General features: G+C 42.3%; 1 protein-coding gene across 2 annotated transcripts in view; it reads left to right on the forward strand.

Annotated features, from left to right (window-relative positions):
- Nucleotides 1–6,139: 6,139 nt before the first annotated feature.
- The window catches only part of LOC129731536 (cyclic nucleotide-gated cation channel subunit A), a 295,263-nt gene continuing 285,178 nt past the window's right edge, over nucleotides 6,140–16,224 (forward strand). For both annotated transcript variants that reach the window (XM_055691617.1, XM_055691619.1), the window contains exon 1: nucleotides 6,140–7,230. The gene's annotated coding sequence lies outside the window, so the exon portion shown is untranslated. The remainder of the gene's footprint in view (nucleotides 7,231–16,224) is intronic.

The raw sequence follows: 16,224 nt of genomic DNA on the forward strand, positions 1-16,224 counted from the left end.
GAGGTATTACTTACTTCAGCAGCCTAGAGCCGTGGTGGCTCGTGCCGTATCAAGTATTTTCCTCCATTCTACTTGGTCATGGGCTACTCGTCGCCAATTTCTCAGACGTCTCGATACTCGCTGATCCGTTTCAACCTGGTCAAGCCATCTAGCACGTTGGGCTCCTCTATTCCTGGTGCCAGAGGGGTCCTTGAAGAGAACCGATTTTACCGCACTGTTGTCCGGCATCCTCGCGACATGCCCGGCATATCGTAGCCTCCCGACCTTCGTCAGGTGCACAATGGGAATCTCTCCTAGTAGTGCCTGCAGCTCGTGGTTCATACGCCTACGCCACTCTCCGCTTTCAGTTTGTACTCCACCAAATATTGTCCGCAATCCTTATCATTCAAATACGGCCAGTGCGTGCATGTCCTCCGTGAGCAGCGTCAGAGATTCGAGTCCATAGAGAACTACCGGTCTTATTAGGGTTTTGTACATCGTCAGTTTCGTGCGGCGGCGTATGCTCCTGGATCGGAGCGTTCTGCGAAGGGCAGAGTAGGGTCGATTTCCAGCTTGAATACGTCGTTGGACCACCTTACTTGTGTTATTGTCGGCGGTTACCAGAGATCCCAAGTATACGAATTCCTCTACCACTTCGAGTTCGTCGCCGTCCATGATTACCGTCCATGGGAGTCCAACTCTTCTAGCTTCCACTTTTAGATTGGCGTAGATTGGCTCCGCCGTCGCTTAGTTTCTCGTAATAATGTCCAGATCGTCTGCGGAGCCTATGAGTTGATTATCTTTGCTGAAAATCGTGCCTCTCGTTTCGATGCCCGCTCGTCGGATTACACCCTCAAGGGCAATGTTGAACAACGTGCATGATAATCCATCTCCTTGTCTCAACCCTCTGCGCGCTCCGCAGGGATTCGAGAGTGTCCCTGACACGCACACGTAACACATCACTCGGTCTAAAGTAGCTTTGATAAGTCGTGTCAGTTTATCCGGAAAAGCGTAGTCGTGCATTATATGCCATAGCTGGTCTCGATCGACGTTGTTCTCACGGCATTTCTGAAGGATCTGCCGGAGAGTGAAAATTTGATCCGTAGTAGCGCGTGCTTGTGTGAAGCCCGCTTGGTACTACCCTACGAATTCTTTCGCTGAAGAAGAAAGACGGCGGAGTAGAATCTGGGAGAGAACTTTGTAGGCAGCGTTGATAAGCGTTATGCCGGGGTAGTTGCTGCATTGTAGTCGATCACCTTTTTTGTAGATACAACTCCTTCCATCCATTCCTCCGGTAGTCTCTCTTCCTTCGAAATCCTAGAGATTAGAGATTAGTGAAGTGCCGTTGCTAGTGCCCCTTTTCCATGTTTATAGAGCTCTGCTGGTAGCCTGTCCTTGCCGGTGGCTCTGTTGTTCTTGAGTGACTCAATTTCCCCTTTGATCTCCAGGATATCTGGGAACGGGACACTACTGTCGTTTGTAGGCACTCCAAGGACAACTTCCCTCCCGTTGCTCCGCTATTGCAATGTTTATCGAAGAACTGTTGCCACCTGTTAACCACCTCGCGCTCGCTTGTGATCAGGTTTTCCTCCATGTCCCTACACATATCTGGACTCGGTGTGTAGATTGATTCACCTTCTCAAAAAAACTTGCGCGTATCGTTAGCCCTAAACCGTTGCTCCTGCTCTTCACGTATCTCTGTCCATCTGCAAGCGCTTCTTCCTCCTCCGAAGCGTGGTCAACTCATTTCGAGCTCGTCGGTATTTGGCCGCGTTCTCTCTTGTGGCGATGCTTAGATAGTTTTTCCAAGCTCTTTTCTGTTTCTCCATCGCTTGCTGGCATTCCCCGTCAAACCAGTCATTTTGTCGGCTCGACGTTACCACACCTAGTACCGAGCGCAGCTTCCCTCTAAAGAGGTATAAGCTTTCTCAATTCAGCGTTTTAATATATCTCCCACACCCTGTTCAATAGACTGAGGCCGTTGCGAAGAGGCTTTGTTCGAAACATTAGCGTGGTTTTCGAGCGGGACGGTATACAACGGACTAGGTGTTCAGCTTGAGATAGACCCGCCTCAAGTTTCGAGAATATAACTTGCAGATACATCATTTGTTTATAGACTTCAAGGCAGCGTACGATTGAATGAAACGCAACGAGTTGTGGCTGATATGTACTGCGAGATTTGGACTCAATATAAACACTGCCAAACGAAGTACATGGTGGCAGGCAGAGTGATGTGTGGCAGAACGAAGTGAGCCGATGTGAAGAGACGGATTGTGGCATCAAATAGAGCTTATTTCGGATTGTGTAGCCAAGTTAGGTCTTGCAGCCTCCATACAGACCTTTTCGAAATTTGTGCTCTATAGGACGCTGATTTTCCCGGTATCGCTCTACGGATATTAATCGTGGACGTGGAAGGAGGCCGCAGCCTCCCTATCTGGTCTCGAGGTACGATGCTGGCCTAACAAGCCATTCATCGTAGGTTCGAGTCTTGACTCGGGAGAGACTGTTAGTGTTAGTAGGATCGTAGCGCTAGCCCCGCAATTGTCCTGTACACTTAACGGTTGGTTGCGAAGTCTGTGTATAGTAAACAGAAGGTCGAGTTCCGAATCGGAATGTAGCACCAGGGTTTATTTTAAAACATTTCTCCACTGATTACAAAAACGTCTGAAATATAACATCGCATTGAATTACAGTAAATCAGTACCTATTTAAATCTTTAATTAAATCACTTATTTTTAATCTGAATATCGAAAAAACATTGTTAATCAAAAAAAATACAATTAATTTTACCAAAGAATATGAAATTAAATGCATTTAGTAGAGCGATGGACATAGAGATTTTCTTGTATATGAGCAATTCTCGCTGAAACCGTCCCACTAGTGACATGAGGTCTTTCAAAAAGGATATTTTTATGTCTAAATGATTGAAAGTAGCGAAAAAATGAGAAAACCACTTTGGTTAGTTCATATTGATGGACCCCTCGGGCGCAAATCGGTTAAACGGTTTTTACAAAAATTGATTTTTGAGCAATTCTTGACCTTTTTATTGATTTATTTCTCTTGAATTTGTCAATGAATCCCCTGCAACCAACACATCGTTTTCAAGAGGAAAGGTAGAGCTTTCATTTGAAGCAGAAAAAATTGGCCGCCATCTTGGATCTCGCTGCCATCTTGGATTTCATCAGAAAAACGTGTTTTTGAGCAAGTTCGCAACCACCGATTTAAAATTTGAAATCACCATTGGAAAGCTGAGAAAAATGCTTTAAGATACATTCAAAATATTAGGTGAGCATTGAGGTTATCTTGTCATTCTGGTCACTTTTCAAAATCGAGCTTCAAACAGTTCAACGCATGACGCGCGTCCAATATCAAGTCATGCTGAGTCTGTGGTGTGTGTCTGTGTGTAGAGTATATTAGGAGCCATCAATGTTCCACGTGGGCAGATTTTTAAAGATTTTATTACCCCCCCCCCCTTCCCCTCCCCCACAACTTATATAAATATATAAAAACTCAACTCAACAAACTTATATAAAAACACATATAAATTCTCAAAAATTTGTATGGACTGTGGAAATCACACAGACCCCCCTCCCCAAAGTTGTCCACGTGGAATGTGGATGGCCCAATGCCTGTGTGACTTTGGGTCTGTTCACAAATTACGTATAGCAAAAAATCGTATCATTGATCCCTTTACACTGCATTTACATTGTTTATTTCTTCACTTCCTCGCTCCTCCTTGAGTGTAACGTAATTTGTGATTAAGGTTCTCTACGATTTTTTTGCTAGAAAAAAGTTTGGTTCCTTGTACGGAGGACAGTTTTCGCGTGTATAATAATTAAACAAATTAATGTTAGATGTTGTTTTTGCTATTTTTATATACTGTTGTTTTCATGCATTAAACTACTATCAACAAACTTAGGTATGGTATTCCAAGTATAGTATGAATCAAGTATATCCCGAGTAATCTGGAGAAGATTTAAGTATGCCAGCGTAAATAAAGTAAGAGTAGAATCATCACTTTTTTTTTCCTTAGCAAATTCTTATCGACGAAAAGGGTACGTTTACTACCTAACAAAATTCAGCCATTTTTTTTTTCTTTATTCTCGCTTGTTTTCCGTCGGTCTAGTTCCGCCACTGTTGTTGTGCCAATCACCGACGCCCAGGGAGGCGGGACCCTAACTCACGACCCGGTAATTAACGGACCGGCGCCAACGGCTTTACTTCCTCATGCGATGGAAGGCGTGATCCCAGAGATTTTTCGCCTCAGAAAATCTCCCGGTGTCGGCTAGGATTGAATCTAGACCAGTTGGGTTGGTTGTGAGTGGATCACGCCACCCCACAACCATCGACACCTATGTCGGAGTTGGAATTCGAACCCAGGCGTCAAGCGTGGTTGGTGGAGACGTTACCAACCACGCTAGACCCCCGCCTGAAATTTAGCCAATTGATTAAAGGCTATTCTAAAATTACGTTGCGTGGGTGCACTTACTACCTGTGAACTAGGAATACTGACTGTCCACATCATACGCACACCACAGGCTCAGTATATTGCATTGATTTGATATAGGACGCGCGTCATGCGTTGAACTGTTTGAAGCTCGATTTTGAAAAGTGACCAGAATGACAAGATAACCTCAATGCTCACCTAATATTTCAAATGTATCTTAAAGGATTTTTTCTCAGCTTTCCAATGGTGATTTCAAATTCAAAACCGGTTGCGAACTTGCTCAAAAACACGTTTTTCTGATGAAATCCAAGATGGCGGCGAGATCCAAGATGGCGGCCAATTTTTTCTACTTAAAATGAAAGCTCTATCTTTCCTCTTGAAAACGATGTGTTGGTTGCAGTGGGTTCAATGACAAATTCAAGAGAAATAAATCAATAAAAAGGTCAAGAATTGCTCAAAAATCAATTTTTGTAAAAACCGTTTAACCGATTTGTGCCCGAGGGGTCCATCAATATGAACTAACCAAAGTGGTTTTCTCATTTTTTCACTACTTTCAATCATTTAGACATAAAAATATCCTTTTTGAAAGACCTCATGTCACTGGTGGGACGGTTTCAGCGAGAATTGCTCATATATTGAAGACTACTGTCCATTCAGTTTTCAAGTTATCGATGATTATCATAAAATTTTAGGTCGGACATGTGGGCATTCATTGATCATAAACACCCTGCGATAAGTGTTATTCGAAATGCACTCATGGTATAATTTATGGCTGGAAGATAATCACTCAGAGATTTGTGCGAATAAGCACGCTCCCATTCATATGTTGTTATCGTTTTCCATTGAATACAAGGGACATAATTCGTAATCTAGTTGGAAACAATTACTGGATTTGGGATTTCGCACCAGAAATGGCTTTATGACAGTTGCTTGATAGCAAAGAACTTCCGGCGTTGATTTTGCAACCTCATCACACACACTGGAGGTGGAAAAAAGAAATTCACTTTGGACATAGGCTTTGTACCAAATACAATTCTAGTTTCTCTGACACATGTACCTACATGCATTGATTGAAAGTTAGAAGGAATGAAAACCTGCAAGACGAATAGCCAGATGAGGTAACAAGAATGATTGGTGATTTGTTAATTCGCGAATCGAAAATTAGCGTCACTAATCGACGATTTACCGGATTGCACAAACTACTAGTAGTAATGAACAGAACACCATATTGGCTTATATATTTTATTATTGTCCATCAACCGGACAGCAGCGAACCTGCCAACCCTTCCACGGTTTCAATGACCATTTTCGTCGCTATATACGATATGTGTGTTCCCATTGCTCATAGGGGAGCCTGCGTTCGGTTCACGGCAAAGCAGCTGCTAAACCCGATGTGTCCTGTTGGCGGCGGCTCTCAAATCCTGCTCGGTGATAGCTAAAAGCGCGTCTGCAGGCCTCAGCTGCTGCTGCTGATGCTCACATCAATTTTCGCACGCACATAAATTTCCACTCTCTCCGGCACGGTTGCTCTCGTCTCGGGGAAAATCGCACACGTCCTCTCGTTATCCGGAAAGCTTTTTCCGCTCTGCTCCTAGTCGGTGCTCTCGTGATACGCGCTATCATTCGTTGATGTTTTTAATGGATCTCTCGCGGATTTAATTTTGATCCCTAACGAAGTCTCGTGCCATGAATGGACTTGGTGATTTGAGCCTTGAGCAAAGAACAGACCGTCAGTTGAAGGTAAACAAACAGCGGGAGCGCGTGGCAGATTCCGCGGATGCTGTGTGTGCCGTTTGTGATATCCTTTGCTTTTGCAATATATTGAATTGGAATAATATATTACCTGCGTCGGGGGCAGACAGTTTGATTAAAATGACTTTCAATCTCTTCGAAACATCGCAGTTCGAGGTGTGGTGACAGTTAACGATTGGCAGAGCACATGTTTTGTTACCAGGTGTATAGTTGTACAGTACTAACATTGGCCTAATGTGTTTCAGTTTGGGTGAAAGTTTCAACGGTTCTACAATTTAGCGGTCGGATGATCAGTGAGAAATAATACCATTGGCTGAAGTTAACAGAAACTTCTTGGCGAGCTCTTAGTGATCAGATGGTGAAATTCATAGGATAGTGAAAAAAAGTTAAGAGAGGAATAACTATAATAATTCAATTTAACTTTAATAAACTCGAACCCAAAAGTGCATCAGTGAGTTGAAACTTTCGCTGGGAAAAAGCGAATTGATGCACGGAAGGAAGCCTTTTCAATAACGAGTCTTCATCGCTGAATAAATTGTAGGTCTTCATTTATGAATGTCGACAGCAGGGTGTAGCAGCGCTCAACGCTGGCCCGTTGTTGGATAGCACGGCTCTGTGAAAAGGGTAATTTTTCTTAGTGCCCGGATGCCGCTGGGTGGAGATGCTCAAAAGGAAAATTGTTGTCGAAGAACTTTTCCTTTGGAACGTGCCAGCTAAGTCATACCGTAGTGATAGCTCGTGGTGAATGAGTATCGAAGCATTTTAGTGCCGACAAGGCGACGAGCGAAGAAGAGCAATGATTTAAATTGGTGTGCAGAAGCTTCTAATTGAATTAAGCCGACGTTATGTAAAATAGTAGATCTGCTACCGTCACGGCTCTTGGATCCACTTTCGAGAGGCTGACTGTAGTTGGTGGCTAATTGTGCAATGTCAAAAGAAGAAGTTAGCGTTTTTTTCTCTGAACACCGTTAAGCTTACTTACAGTAAATGTCGTAACCAGGCGGCATTTCGTTGGTGGTTCATGAAGTGTTTTGCTGGGTTGAATTATACAGGTAATTCTAGCAAAATTATTACAATATGTGTTTAAATAGTTTTTATATGCTAACCATCCTTAAGCAAAATTTGTGTAAATGCGCAAGTATTTTCGCGGAACATAGATTTCCTAATAGTTAAATTGATTCCGAAAACTCAATCCTGTTCCATTAAATTCACCCTCGTCCTGCTCCAATGCTTCTCCGAAGAAACAATAAAAGCGTGCTGTAGGCAATTATGATTTATGTATTCTGGACCAAACTGTTGTCGCTGGGATGACATGCTTTTACAACCAACGGCTTTCGATTATTTATGAGTCTCCTCAAGCACTTGTCACTGTTCCCCTCGGAGAGGATGAAAAAAAACGAGAAGCTAACCTAACGACCCAACCATACGGTGAATATTATGATTATTTATTCTTTTCGTCAACAAAAATGGGGAATTTTCGCAACACATATACGCTCTCGTGCATGGCAGCTAAGCAAGTAAGGATTTCAACAAAATCAGCAAATGATTTTCTGATAAATGTTTCTTTTCCTGGAATCGAAGAATCAATCAATCAATCGGTAACTATTCATCCATGTTTAATGTTCCCCTACGAATGGTTTGGCTGGCATAACCGCGTTAATATCCGTAAAGAGATGAACAGTCGCTTTGTCGTCGGAAAATGATTTTCTTAATTACATTTGTATCAGTCAGTTATTGCATTCTTGTGGTACTGTATTGTAATTTAACATGGGTAGCATGAAAAATGCAAATTATTTTTATTGTATCTCTAAGGAGTTCATTCCAACTTTTACAACAATTTACTAAAATGACAATAAACAACAATGTACTTTATACTACCGGAACGTGCTTCTGAGTTGTTTGTTGGTCGAGTTGGGTTCAATAATGTTATTATAGGCTTTAAAACTTCGTACTTTTCTACATTCCAAAAAAGGAACAGTTGCGGACATTTCAAGCTCAATGAAAAATGGCCGAGACAGTCTGTGAAAATATGTCTTCAATTCTTAGTTATTCTCGATCAGAAGTTTATCGAGTAAAAGTAATCTTTTTTCTGCCTTTTTGGAAGAGAAAACCCCCTATAAAATGTTTACCCATTTTTTCTCTGTATGGCACAATCTCTGTGACCAGAACATTTAGTTCATTTGTGATATTGCTTGGGTAATCTCTCTGGTAATCATAAAAGTGACTTATTTTGTCTAAGATTCGAGTTCAAAAGAATCCGTTCGATTTGCTTTGACCATAATTTTACTCAATCTCAACAAATTGCTTTCTTTGAAATATGTCCTTGTGCAAAGTTTCATTTAAAAAAAAAAGATAAATTTATTTTTTTTCCTCATGTATCATTTATTTGACACGGCACAAATACAATTTAACGTTTAACGGCGCCAATTATATCTGGTGACTTAAAGTCTAACTTAAAACTAGCATGAATTTTTCAATCAGTGTTTTGTTGTTGAATGGTCGTCTGATGCTCTTCGAATGGCCGATGTCATGAGCTGGGGCAGAGGTTTGTATTCTCGGGTCCTGGAGGTATTGTGCGGGGTCTAGTTGCTGGTTATGGTTCGTTGTTGTTGTTCGCTAGTGTTCACGTGGCCATATGGTATGTGCCGCTGAGCCAAAATATCACTGAAGGCCTCGGGTTCTCAGGACGTGGCGAATTCGAGTGGGGTGCAGTTGCTGATTCCAAAATCTGTGCTTAAGGTTCAAACGTGTTCTTGTCGTTTTGTTGGGTGTAGACGGAAGGGAACGGGACTAGACTGGGGCATGGATGGATTTTAGGAAAATGTATTTAAGGGTCATGTAGGGTATGCCACGGCTCGCTAAGACATCACGAACAGGTACAGCTGGCCGTTTACCTCCGGCCTCAAGGGAAGCTACTAATTTAGACCTGGCGACACGGTGGACAGGACATGAAAAACAACGTGCTCTATGTCGTGAATTTTGTCAACTGATGATCGTATTCTGACGTACAAATGCGAAAAATTCATTAAAGGCAATTGGTCTTTCATAAATATCACCGTTTGTTGCGCCCGCCTTAGCCAAAGAGTCCGCTTTCTCATTACCCGGTATCGAGCAGTGAGAAGGGACCCACGCTAAGGTAATCTGAGTAGATTTTTCGGATAAAGCACTCAGATGTTCCCGTATTTTCCCCAGGAAATACGAAGAGTGCTTAACAACTTTCATCGATCGGAGAGCCTCAATGGAACTGAGACTGTCCGTAAAGATGAAATAATGGTCCGTGGGCATTTTTTCGATAATCCCTAGGGTGTACTGAATTGCAGCCAATTCTGCGACGTAAACAGAAGCAGGATTAACGAGCTTATGGGAGACGGTTAAATTGTTATTGAAGATACCGAAGCCAGTGGACCCATCGAGAAGTGATCCGTCAGTGTAGAACATATTATCGCAGTTGATGTTTCGATATTTATTAGAAAAATTTTTGGGGATCTGCTGCACGCGTAAATGATCCGGGATTCCACGGGTTTCGTCTATCATGGATGTATCGAAAAACACAGTAGAATTAGAAGTATTCAATAAGTTGACACGATTTGGAATATTCGAAGAAGGGTTAATATTTTGGGACATGTGATTGAAATACAATGTCATAAAACGGGTTTGAGAATTAAGTTCGATTAACCTTTCAAAATTTTCAAACACAGGACGGTTCAAGACCTCACATTTGATAAGAATACGAGAAGACAGGCTCCAAAAGCGGGTTTTCCTCGGTAGAACTCCAGCTAAGACCTCCAAACTCATCGTATGGGTCGATTGCATGCAACCTAAGGCGATACGCAACCAACGATATTGTATTCGCTCCAGTTTGATCAAATGTGTGTTTGCTGCGGAGCGGAAGCAGAAACACCCGTACTCAATAACAGACAATATCGTTGTTTGGTAAAGTCTTATAAGGTCTCCTGGATGGGCTCCCCACCATTGTCCGGTTATTGTACGAAGAAAATCCACTCTTTGTTGACATTTTTTCATCAGATACCTCACGTGGCAACCCCAGGTGCCTTTAGAGTCGAACCAGATACCAAGCTATTTGTGTACCAAAACCTGAGAAATCGTTTTACCCATTAATTGTGTTTGAAGCTGAGCAGGTTCATGCTTCCTAGAAAAAACAACTATCTCAGTCTTCTCCGGAGAGAATTCGATACCTAGCTGTAAAGCCCAAGCAGACAAATTGTCCAAGGTATCTTGCAATGGTCCTTGCAAATCGGCAGCTTTGGCTCCTGTAACAGAGATTACACTGTCGTCTGCAAGTTGTCTTATCGTGCATGAATTTGCCAGACATTCGTCGATGTCATTTACATAAAAATTGTAAAGAAGGGGGCTTAAACATGAGCCCTGGGGAAGACCCATGTAGCTAATTCGAAAAGTTGCCAAATCGCCATGCGTAAAATGCATATGCTTTTCGGACAACAAATTGTGCAAAAAATTGTTCAAAATTGGAGAAAATCCTTTTCGGTGAAGTTTACCCGAAAGAATGTCAATAGAAACGGAATCAAAAGCCCCCTTAATGTCCAAAAATGCTGACGCCATTTGTTCTTTGTGAGCATACGCCAGCTGAATATCTGTTGAAAGCAACGCAAGACAATCATTCGTCCCTTTGGCACGGCGGAAGCCAAACTGAGTATCTGATAGTAGACCATTTGATTCGACCCAATGGTCTAAACGACGGAGTATCATTTTTTCCATCAACTTCCGGATACAGGATAGCATTGCAATCGGCCTATAAGAGTTGTGATCAGAAGCTGGTTTCCCTGGTTTTTGGATGGCGATCACTTGTCTCCAATCCTGCGGTACAATGTTTTGCTCCAGGAACTAATTGAATAAGTTCAACAAGCGCCTCTTGGCATTGCCGGGTAGATTCTTTAACAAGTTGAATTTGATTCTATCTAACCCAGGCGCGTTACTGTTACAGGACAGGAGGGCAACTGAAAATTCTGCCATCGTAAAAGGTGGTTCTATCGCGTCGTGGCCAGGAGACGCATCGCGAACAACGTTTTGCGCAGGAACAGAGTCCGGACATACTTTCCTGGCAAAATCAAATATCCACCGACTTGAAGACTCCTCGCTTTCGTTGACCGTTATACGATTTCGCATTCGTCGGGCTGTGTTCCAAAGAGTGCTCATCGATGTCTACCTCGACGTCTCATTTACGAACCGACGCCAATATCCGCGTTTCTTTGCTTTAGCCAAGCTTTTAAGCTTGGTATCAAGCTCCGAATACCGTATATAGTCGCCAGGTATACCTCCCTTCTGGAAGGCCAAAACGCGTCGGATCTTTGCGTGTAGACATCGGAGCACTCTTTGTCCCACCACGGAGTGGGAGGCCGTTCTTTGATCGTTACGCAGGGATATTTCTTCGTTTGGGCTTGCAACGCGGCGTCGAGAATCAAGCCCGCGAGGAGGTTGTATTCTTCAAGTGGTGGATGATGTTGAATCGACTCGACCGCTTTGGAAATCATTTCCTCGTATAACTTCCAATCGACATTCCGTGTGAGGTCAAACGGAATGTCAATTGGTCGCATGCGAGTTGACCCGTTAGTAATTGAAATAAGAATAGGCAAATGGTCGCTACCGTGAGGATCGAGGATTACCTTCCATGTGCAATCCAACCGTAGCGACGTCGAACATAAGGATAGATCCAAAGCGCTTGGGCGCGCTGGAGGTTTCGGGATACGTGTCGCTTCACCGTTGTTTAAAATAGTCATGTCGAAGTCATCGCAAAGGTTATAGATTAAAGAGGAGCGGTTATTATTGTAAGGGGAACCCCAAGCCACACCATGAGAGTTGAAGTCTCCCAAAATCAAACGTGGCGAGGAAAGAAGTTCTATTAAATCAAAGAGCAGCCTTTGCCCAATCTGTGCTCTTGGAGGAATGTATATTGAGGCAATACAAAGCTCTTTACCTTGTATTGTCATTTGACATGCAACAACTTCGATGCCTGGAATCGAGGGGAGGTTAATACGATAGAAAGAATAGCACTTTTTAATCCCTAGAAGTACTCCTCCATATGGGGTGTCTCGATCAAGGCGAATAATATTAAAATCATGGAAGTTGAGATCAATATTTGAAGTAAGCCAAGTTTCACAAAGGGAAAATGCATCGCATTTGTTTTTATTTATCAAAACTTTAAACGAATCAATTTTTGGTAAAATACTTCTACAATTCCACTGTAAGACAGAGATAGAATCCTTCAGATTAGCAGATGAATTAGGCATCGGAGGATACGATCGCTGCAAGGAGGGGCCATTGAGCAGCAACTGCTTCAAAAATGTTCTAACTGTTAGGAGGAATGCTGTAAGAAAAACTTTTATTGGATCGGGTACATTGAAAGTTTCAAAAATCCAGTCCACAATGTCAGAAAATGTTACCAGTCCAGCATTTGATTTTTCAACTGGATGTGCAAAAGGAACAACTGGGGTTTTAGATGTTCCAGGAAGTGCTGGGAACTCCTTCTGGGACTTTAAATTTGCAAGCCCAGGAGGAGTTTGCTTCGGTTTTTCCGCTGCACTTTTAGGTTTGTTTGTACCATTCATTTCACTTTGGGAAATCTTTGGACCTTTTCGGGGAAGTTTAGGAGAGGAAATATTTTTCCTCTGTCTAGACTCCCCAGGGTTGGCGTAAGATGTTCCCGCTGGTGAATCGTCAGAATCGGTTTCATCAGAGGACAACAGATCGAAGGGGTTCGAAGTAACGGGAGAAGTGGTAACGGTCTTCTTCAGCATGTCAGCGTAGGAACGCTTTGAACGCTCTTTGAGAGACCGTTTTATTTTATCCCTGCGCTGCATGTACACCGCACATGTCGAGAGCTCATGCAGATTTTCCCCGCAGTGAATACACTTTTCAGCGTTAACACTGCAAGAATCTTCCGCATGAGACTCCCCACACTTGCCACAACGTGCCTTATTGCAGCAGTAGGCGGCTGTATGGCCTAACTGCTTGCAATTCAGGCAGTTCATGACGCGGGGTACGTAGAGCCTCACAGGGAGGCGAACCCCGTGGATCGAGATGTGGCTTGGTAGTGCAGACCCGGCGAACGTAACTCGAAACGAGTCTGACGGAGTGTAAACTTTTTTGTCACCGACGAGCGATACCGACCGCAATTGCTTGCAGTCGAGCACCTTCACATCGGGACATGTGCTGTTCTTGAAGCACCCTTTAGCACTTTTCAATATACACTCCACGGAAAGACTCGAATCGGTCACGACACCGTCGATCTCCACATCTCTAGCGGGTACATAGACACGGTATTCCCGTGTAAAGAGCTCGGAGCAAGCTATATCGTTGGCCTCTTTAAGGTCATTGACCACGACACGGAGCTTGTTCGGCCTGATTTTAGAAATTTCAGTCACAGCTTTATAGTGTGACGTCAGGTCTTTCGAAATCTGTAATATTTTCAATGATTTCGATTTCGGCCCTGCTTTAGGCCTGAGGTAAACTGCCACTGGAAGCGTCGATCCGTCTGGATACAACCTGACACGTGAGGGAGCTGAAGAATTAACAGTAGAAGGAGGGGCAGGAGGGACAGGGTCGGGGGGATTCGAGGATGGAGGTGCGGGAGGTGGGGGATCTTCATCCATCGCGCTCATACTAGCGCGCCGATGGGACAGACAAGAAGCACGTACCTTCCTTTCCTTTTCTCCTTCGTGTTGGATAAACGTCCACAGGAGTACACTGCACTCACCACCAAATCGTTCGACAGCAGGCAGCTACAAAGCGACAAAGTTACACAAAGGCACTTGACCTTGAATGCGAAGCAGCAATCTAAACAAAAGACACCGGGCCCGGTCAAAGAATGCCAGCACTTGTGCACACGTTTTGAATTTTATCGGAGCGAATTCGAAACACAACCGATGCTGATGCGTGTTCGGCACAGAATGAAGATTAATTCATCACTTTTGAAATAGTGTTGTCATTAGGTAGGAAAACATGAAAATTGGTTGTTCAGGAGGAGAAATCCTTTCAGGATAGACACATTTTTGTATAGTTGCTGAATTAATGATTTTATTATTGTGTCATACGATAGCCGTACTTTAATATGTTTGCGGTGTTTTTTATTTTTCATTTGTTCAATAATGCTTATTTGAAAGGTTTGCCTTTATTTATTGATAAATGAAAAAGTAAAATAGCGTAGAATTGTTAAAAAATGAATGTGCGCATAAACTGTTTTTTTTTTATGACCTGTTATTTAACTGGCATAACAACTCAATGGAAAAATTATGATGAATATTTGCAGCCTCAATTGTTAGTTATTCTTTCTTTCTGTATCGCGGTTGACGGAACGCCCCGAACGCTACTGAACCGCTTACCTTCAATTTTTGTATGATGATACTTCAACTATTTGGTCATAATATTAATTACAGCCTTTTTGATTTGGTCTGAAGAGTTAACTTTATGAAGCAAAGGGATTGTTTTCGTGTTTTAGACAGTTTGAATTTTGGATGCTTGAAGGTAATTTAATTTTAGAACTGTGAATTACAAAAAACTAAACTTCTAGAAGAATTGTGATTTTGATTGCTAGGATTTGTTTGGTTTCGCAATTAGAAAAAGGGAACAATCTTGCAACTAACATAGGTAGTTCACTAACATTTTGTTCATTTGATTTTGCTTGTATACTCTCAAGGTGCTGTCGGAAAAACAAAATTGATTGATGGTGTTTTTTATTCAATTAAAACAAAAACATTTATGTTACATTGACCGGCATTTTTTTTGTGTGGACTCATCACTGCGACCAGAGCTTAGATCTATTGTGATATTGCCCAGGTGTTTTCTGTATTCCGCACTTCATATTATTAGCAGTAACACTATTGAAGTAAGTGATACGCTTATCATTCATATCAGTGCTTGTGTGTAAGTTTTTTTTACCTTTCCGTTTCAAGCTTACTGCTCTACTATACCGAGCCTCTGTCCATCCCAACAATGTCGCCTAATTAAAATTCCCTGAAGAGAATTTCCATATGTTACTCACACCAGTTTTATTATAATAGGGACTTATTTTTATTAGGAGGAGAGTCAACAAGGGTACTGTAGACTCCAGATTGAAGGAAGGGTACGTGGTAGGGAGCCTGAGAATAAACCCATGACAAGAGTCCTTTGACAACCAAATGGCCTGATTCTACTAAGATTCGAACCCACGACCACCCGCTTACCAAAGCGGACTCTGTAACCTTGCGGCTACGGAGCTCCCTAAACCGGCATTAGACTGCTGTGCAAAACTTCCTGAAAAAAAAACCGCTGCTGAAGAAATCAAATACACCAATCCACGTAAAAAAACCGCGTGAATTCCAGCACCCGAGTGAAGAATTTACGGAATTCGCGTAAGAAAAAAATACCGCGTAAATTCCGGAATGCGCGTAAAAAAAACGCGTAAATTCTGGAATCTACGTAAAAAAACCACGTAAATTCCGGACTCAGCGTAAAAACGCGTAAAAAGCGACCTTAGGGTATATCGTTATAATTGAGCGATTCTCGCTGAGACCGGCCCACTATTTACATGATGGTAACGATTCAAGTTATGTTTTTTTTAAAGCCCATGTTGAGTAAAGAAACTCCATTTGGTTGATCAAATTGATGGACCTCCGTTAACTGGAAATCAATACTTTTTCAAAATTTTTCGTTTTTCTTCAAAATTTGGCTCACCAAAATTGGTTTAACTCTTGAATTTCTCTATGAAATTGCCTAAACCAACATATCATTAGAAAGGAAAAAGACAGGCCCTTCTTTTGCGAATATCAAAGTGGGCAGTCGCCATATTGGACTTGGCCGCCATTTTGTTTTCTTTAAAAAAAAAATGATTTTTGAATAGGTGCCCACCCACCTACCTCAAATTTTATTATTCTATTCGAAAGATCATGCTTTTTACATAAAATATGTTAAAATTAGAGATGGGTGTGTAACGAATTTTGGCATTAAATCCCAAACAGTAGTTTTTCAAGCTTACGGAACAAGATTCAGATAACTCTGGCAGCACTGGATAGCCTAAACTGTTTGATGTTAGA

Source organism: Wyeomyia smithii, chromosome 3, assembly GCF_029784165.1.
Source record: "Wyeomyia smithii strain HCP4-BCI-WySm-NY-G18 chromosome 3, ASM2978416v1, whole genome shotgun sequence".
NCBI classification, from domain to species: Eukaryota; Metazoa; Arthropoda; class Insecta; order Diptera; family Culicidae; genus Wyeomyia; species Wyeomyia smithii.